Here is a 5,969-nt window from a genome sequence, read left to right on the forward strand (position 1 = left end):
AGCTTAAATTAAAATTCTCATGGAATTTGGGGTGTTACAAATCTACCCCCCTTAAAGAAGGTTTCGTCCCCGAAACCTCTTTCTTTTCTTCTACAACCCGTCTAGTTTTATTCTTCGTTCACCCACTCATTCAAGTTACATTGGACGACTACATAAGCATGTTGTGAGAAATTGCCTAATCACAGATCCCATAGTCCATAATTTGAAACTAGCATCCTGAGATATTATTCATACTTATCAAGATTTCAAACTTCCTTGCGAAAACCAATCCCTAGTCATCATTAATTTATTCATTTCCGCATACAATCTCGTTCATTCGTACATATTAAACATATCGTACCTATTCACATGGAGGTACTTTTCAATGACAGTGTAAAATTTTCATAAACTCATCCAATCTTTCTTTACAAACCTTCTAGATGTGTTACTTATTTCATTCATTCGCATACATAACTCCCCACACATTCATCATTAAAACATGATAGTTGTCTTGAATTTCTTAGCTTCATAATCAACTTGGGGTGTTCCTAGTGTTTAATGAATGCTAGAACTGAATTAAGGACCTTAGCCTAATCAACAAACAATTTCAGCATAAGCAGATAAGGGGGACCCGTCGCCAACGGGCTCGGGAAGGTCCCGTCGCTGAACATTGCCCGTAGACAGACAGTTAGCGCGTCAGGTGGAGGGGTGCCGTCGCCGACGGGCTCTCTGGTGTGCAGACGCTGTTTGACCAAAATTTTTGTTCCCGGGTCTTTTTTTTCCAACCTGAAATGGTCTCGGGCAGTCCCGAAACCTTCCATAACATCCCATAATGTCCCAACACAGGTTATAATAGTAATTTATCCATAACCCATAACCGTTTGCATCTAAAAGCATAGCTCGGAATTCTTAAATCACTTACTTGCGTGGCGCTTAGAAACAAACACACTTTCACGAGAGCGTAGGTTTGAGAGATTCGAGCATCGTACATTCATATATTAAATAATTTGCTAACCTTACTACCTTGGTGCGGTACTTGAACTTGCAGCAATGAGTCGGTCCTCTTCTTCACCATCCATACCATGTTTCGTATTGACCTCGTTCATCCGTGTGACGAGCCTTCGCTTATGAACATTCTTTCACTGACCTTGATAGGTTTATCACACTATGATATCTGCTATACTCATTATAAGATTGGGGATTATCACATTTCATTCAAATTCATTTAAACATGATGTTTATTACTTCTCCTTGTTTACATATTACTACTTTCAAGATTCTTTTTAAAGCACTAGTGTGTTAAACCTATTCATAACGGGTCAATACATGACCATTTCTTAATATATATCATTCTCATTGTTTGACCCGTTCTTGACGGGTAAACACATAATCATTATTTCGTAATTCTTTAACTTATTTGGTGTACTACACTACACATTTCCTTTCTTCTCTAGCACTCCCTTAGTTTGAAATTAAATTATTTCTCAGCTTCTGCAGTTTGATTTTTCAAGGTCAAACTGCCACTTATTTCTTATTATATACATGCGTATCGAAGTACACGTTTGTATCCCTTTTTAATTCAGACGTGCTTACGATCTCATAGCTTCACTATTCCAGTGTTTTCTTGCAAACACTTACCCTTCCCGTTTTAAGAGTTAGTCATAATACTTATTTCGCTTACAATACCAACATTTTGGTTCCTTTCGCTTATATACTTTCATTTCTTTTACGCATTCGATTACCCAATTAAGTGGGTAACGGCATATACTCTCATAATGAGATTCAAGCATACCACTTACGACCCGGTAACATCGGGTTAATTGCTTTCAACATAAATCTTTCGTTCTATCCGTATAACAGATTGAACTTCATACATTCGTTATTGCATTCACGACCACCCGTTCTAAACGGATGGTACTTTATCCTTACTCAACTTGTTCAACTTGAACCGGTCGACTTGCATAGCTTATTATAGCCTTCGCTATCATAACCAAATCCGCAAGGGATTTGCATCATTCATATCCTTCATTCCTTGAATCCGTCTCACGGATTCAAATTTTGCATTCATATCTTGTTGATCCGTACTTTCTTACGGATTCAACATTCTTCATTTTATCACTTATACTTTTACTCTTACGTAGTATCCTCAATTTTCCCGAGAGTCTTACTACCTATTTCCCCCGCACGCCCACCTGCTACCCAGTTCTACCAGACATACCTGCGATAATTACCACGGTCTCACGAATGTCATATGCTTCTTGCGTACTGGCCAGGTGCGCAATCCACACAGTAGTTTCGTGCCTTCGTGTAATCATCGCCTTATGTCCGAGAAGTGGGTTTCAGTTTCGTGCATATTTCTAAAAGTTCCCCAAGACCACATCATTGTCTTTTATTTAATAATTACCCTCCCAAGGAGATCTCTTCCTTTTTCTTTTAACATCGGTACCCATACATATTAGTAGCATGTACCTGGGGTTAATTTGCCTATTTGCATCTTTGCCTGCCTTAGCGTTCATCCTATTCTGCATTCACGGATCATCCTCTTCAAACTTTTAAGCTTACCTTGCACATACAAAAACCGTTAGTTTCCTCATATGAATGCATACATACACGCTTTCATTCCATTTTTTTTTTCACCTTTAGATTTTGATCGAGTCATGGATTGTACGGGTTCCTTATCACAAGAGCACACAGGTTTGAGTTCAAGCATTTATCTTCTCGTGCTTGATTCACTCAAACAAGGGCTCTGATACCAACTTGTAACGCCCATATTTCTTAGTCCGAAAAGTAATATTACCATACTATTATTTAAGAAAAATTCGGGCATGACCCGTTCGTAATAAGAACAATTCCCTGTAAGATCGTCGTGTAAGAACTTAAAGATAAAGCAACGGAAAAATAGCTTTAAAAATTTCTTTACGGTCTTATAACAATACACACATTCAAGAAGAAGCTTACAAAATTCACTTCCCTTTTTAATTTTTAAATTAATGCGTTACAAAATTAAGACCACCTAACCGTTCTTTCCGTACAACCCTTGTCATTCGACTCGATCTATGCCCGCTTATCTTCGATAGTGGTAGAAGAAATCCGTGTAGTACCTGTGGACACCACATACAACTTAACCATTAGTCATTGACAACGTCATACAACAATAATCTGATACAAATTAAAAATCATATAACATTCGACAACATAAACTTTGATTCATTCGACTATCCTCTCGGATTCCTTTGTTCCGAGTTCGGCTTCAAGGTTCGGCTTCAATTCTACAAGAGTCTGACGTTCTCATTCCTGCATTACATTTCAATCTCAAGCACATCATTAGTAACGTCCATACTCAAACGTATTGAAACCATGTATACATGCATACCTGTCCCATTCTTTTCATAGACGATAAATCCTACTTCGTGCATTCATATATTCATACGTCTGATCATACGCACCTACATATCTACATACAATCATATTTATACATACGTACATATCTGATGCATATGCTTTTGGTACGCCTAAGTGGTTAATATTTACATGTTTTAGCATCGAATTTGTATCGAGACATGTTACTTTGATGCATTTTTACATGTAGGGTAGTGGTGGAAGGTTACGTGATGATTCCGGATCATAAACCTATCACATGGAGCTTTACACACATCAAAGGAACTCAAGGAAAATGATCTAGGCTTGTTTGGAACACCCTGACGTTCACTTTAACATGGAACCAGCGTTTGACAGTGAAGCATGGGCGTTTGGGTTTCTGCCCGGCGTTCCATACTCCCAAACCCGGCGTTCCATACTCCGGGTGCAGATACAAAACGCCCACTAAAACTCGCATAACTTTTAACCCGATTGTCCGTTTAACCTCACGTTTCTTCCTACATGCTTGCAAATTCACATTCTATTATATGAACTTAAAATCCCATATCCGGATTAAGGAAATTCTTAACTTACACGCTATCGGCTTTATAATCATTTTCTAATTATTTGACCCGTTTATGTTTTCATCAAACCACTCCTTTGTTTTAACCCAAAACATACATGAACATTATATCCATAATACTCTTATATTATCTAGAGTTTCGTACTTGGGGTTTACGCAACCGATACCTGGTATTCATTAAATTCATTCATTCCATTTAAATCTACGTATCAAACTTGTTACTAAAACCTCCACTTGCGCAAATGTATATCTATTAAACCAACTCACATCTGAATCTTTTGACTATTAAACCACATCTCCGATTCCCGGATTGCGTACTTATGTGCAATTCTACCCATTAACCGTTTATATTACCGTAGCCATTTCATATACAACTTTTCGATATAATCATAAGACCTCATTTTGACCCGTTTGGTCTACTTAGAAAAATTCACCAATTTCATTCAACTAAATCCATATTTGACATTAAACATCATGTTTAATTAATTAAAACGCTACATTACTTAAACAAACTAAGAAGTGATTACGGAATCACTTACCTCGAGTGTCCGTTTCGTACATGCTTCCTCATCCCTTTTCCGTTTGCCTTCCATGCTTTCCCCTTTAAACATGATCCTAAACTTTCATACCATCAATATTACTACTTCATTAGAATAAACACACATTCTAACATTGCATTCATTTTCACATTCGTAATCTATTTTAACTTTACTCGTCAATTTCCAACAACGCAAAGTATTAACTAGAAACATATCTTTTCATTCCCTACTCACATAATAAAACACATATATAACCACAAGATCATATATGCACACAACACAAACGATTTCTTCCGTACTAGTCAACTCATAATTCACGATTAACAATCATCATTAAAAGTTAGCTATTTTAACCCTAATCTGGAACCCGACATCATCCTTACTAGTAACCCACAAACTTGTTCTCTTGAGCATTTCATCGAACACTTGGCGGGTTTCGCATTAAAGCATAATGTACAATATATTTTCATGTTCATCTTCCTAATTTTTGTGCTCACTTGTCATTAACACCTAAATAGAAATCGCATAACTTCGCACCATACTAATTCTAACTAACAATAACCAATCACATAAATCAATACACATTCAATTTTTGCATAAGATTTGACATGGGTACTATACCCATGTCGCCACCCTACCTATAGCAAATGGGTTTTCCCCAAATCTTCATCATAATCAAAATTTAACATACTTTGGCATCTACCCATTCATTATCACAAACATTCATGCTTAATCTTACCCTATAATCACATATTACACAAAACCCACTTGATCAAACATCATTAAAATACCAAAATTCGACTTACATGATGGTAGAAACACTAAAGTGATCGACAATCTTGGTTCATGCATTAGTTTAGCCCTTCAATCCCCCTTCAATTTGATGGATTTTGGTGAAACTAGGGTTTCACCTCACCCTCTGCCCCTGATCGATCGTATATACACACGCACACTCTATGTGTGTTTTTAATTTTTCATTCTTTTAATGTTTTAAGTTTTGCCACTTTACACATTTGGCCCCTCAAGAATAATATGTATATTATTAAGACCAAGACTATCCTTACTTGTTCATAACTAGCTTAAATTAAAATTCTCATGGAATTTGGGGTGTTACACTCTATCCACTTGGAGAAGTAATCATTCATAGCTAGCATGAACACTTTTCCACCAGGTGCCTTAGGGAGCTTACCAACTATATCCATGCCCCATCTCATAAATGGCCGAGAGGAGGATATAGGATGTAAGAATTCAGCCGGCTGATGAAGGATATTGCTGTGTCTCTGACAAGGATCACACTTTTTAGCATATTCCACAGCATCTCTTTTCATAGTTGGCCAGTAGTATCCTGTCCTTAGGATCCTTGAGAACAATGCCCTGCCCCAGTGTGGTTTCCACAATCTCCTTCATGGAAGTCTTTTAAAACTTCTTGGATCTCAGGATCCTCAATGCATCTTAAGTATGGTCCTGCAAGAGATCGCTTATACAACATATTATTTAAGATTGTGAATTGA

The 5,969-nt window shown here is 37.2% G+C and overlaps 1 long non-coding RNA gene across 3 annotated transcripts; it reads right to left on the bottom strand.

Annotated features, from left to right (window-relative positions):
* Window positions 1-2,878: 2,878 nt before the first annotated feature.
* LOC110895949 lies at window positions 2,879-5,414 on the bottom strand. Of its 3 annotated transcripts, XR_002567464.2 has the most exons (3): window positions 5,265-5,414; window positions 4,459-4,534; window positions 2,879-3,433 (listed from the first exon to the last, which is right to left on the bottom strand). It is a non-coding gene; the product is annotated as an uncharacterized LOC110895949 (long non-coding RNA). The 3 variants fall into 3 exon arrangements; XR_004873813.1 differs by having other exon boundaries at window positions 2,879-4,534; XR_004873814.1 differs by having other exon boundaries at window positions 2,879-4,539; window positions 5,265-5,408.
* Between the last annotated feature and the right edge of the window lie 555 nt (window positions 5,415-5,969).

This window comes from Helianthus annuus, chromosome 12, assembly GCF_002127325.2.
Source record: "Helianthus annuus cultivar XRQ/B chromosome 12, HanXRQr2.0-SUNRISE, whole genome shotgun sequence".
NCBI classification, from domain to species: Eukaryota; Viridiplantae; Streptophyta; class Magnoliopsida; order Asterales; family Asteraceae; genus Helianthus; species Helianthus annuus.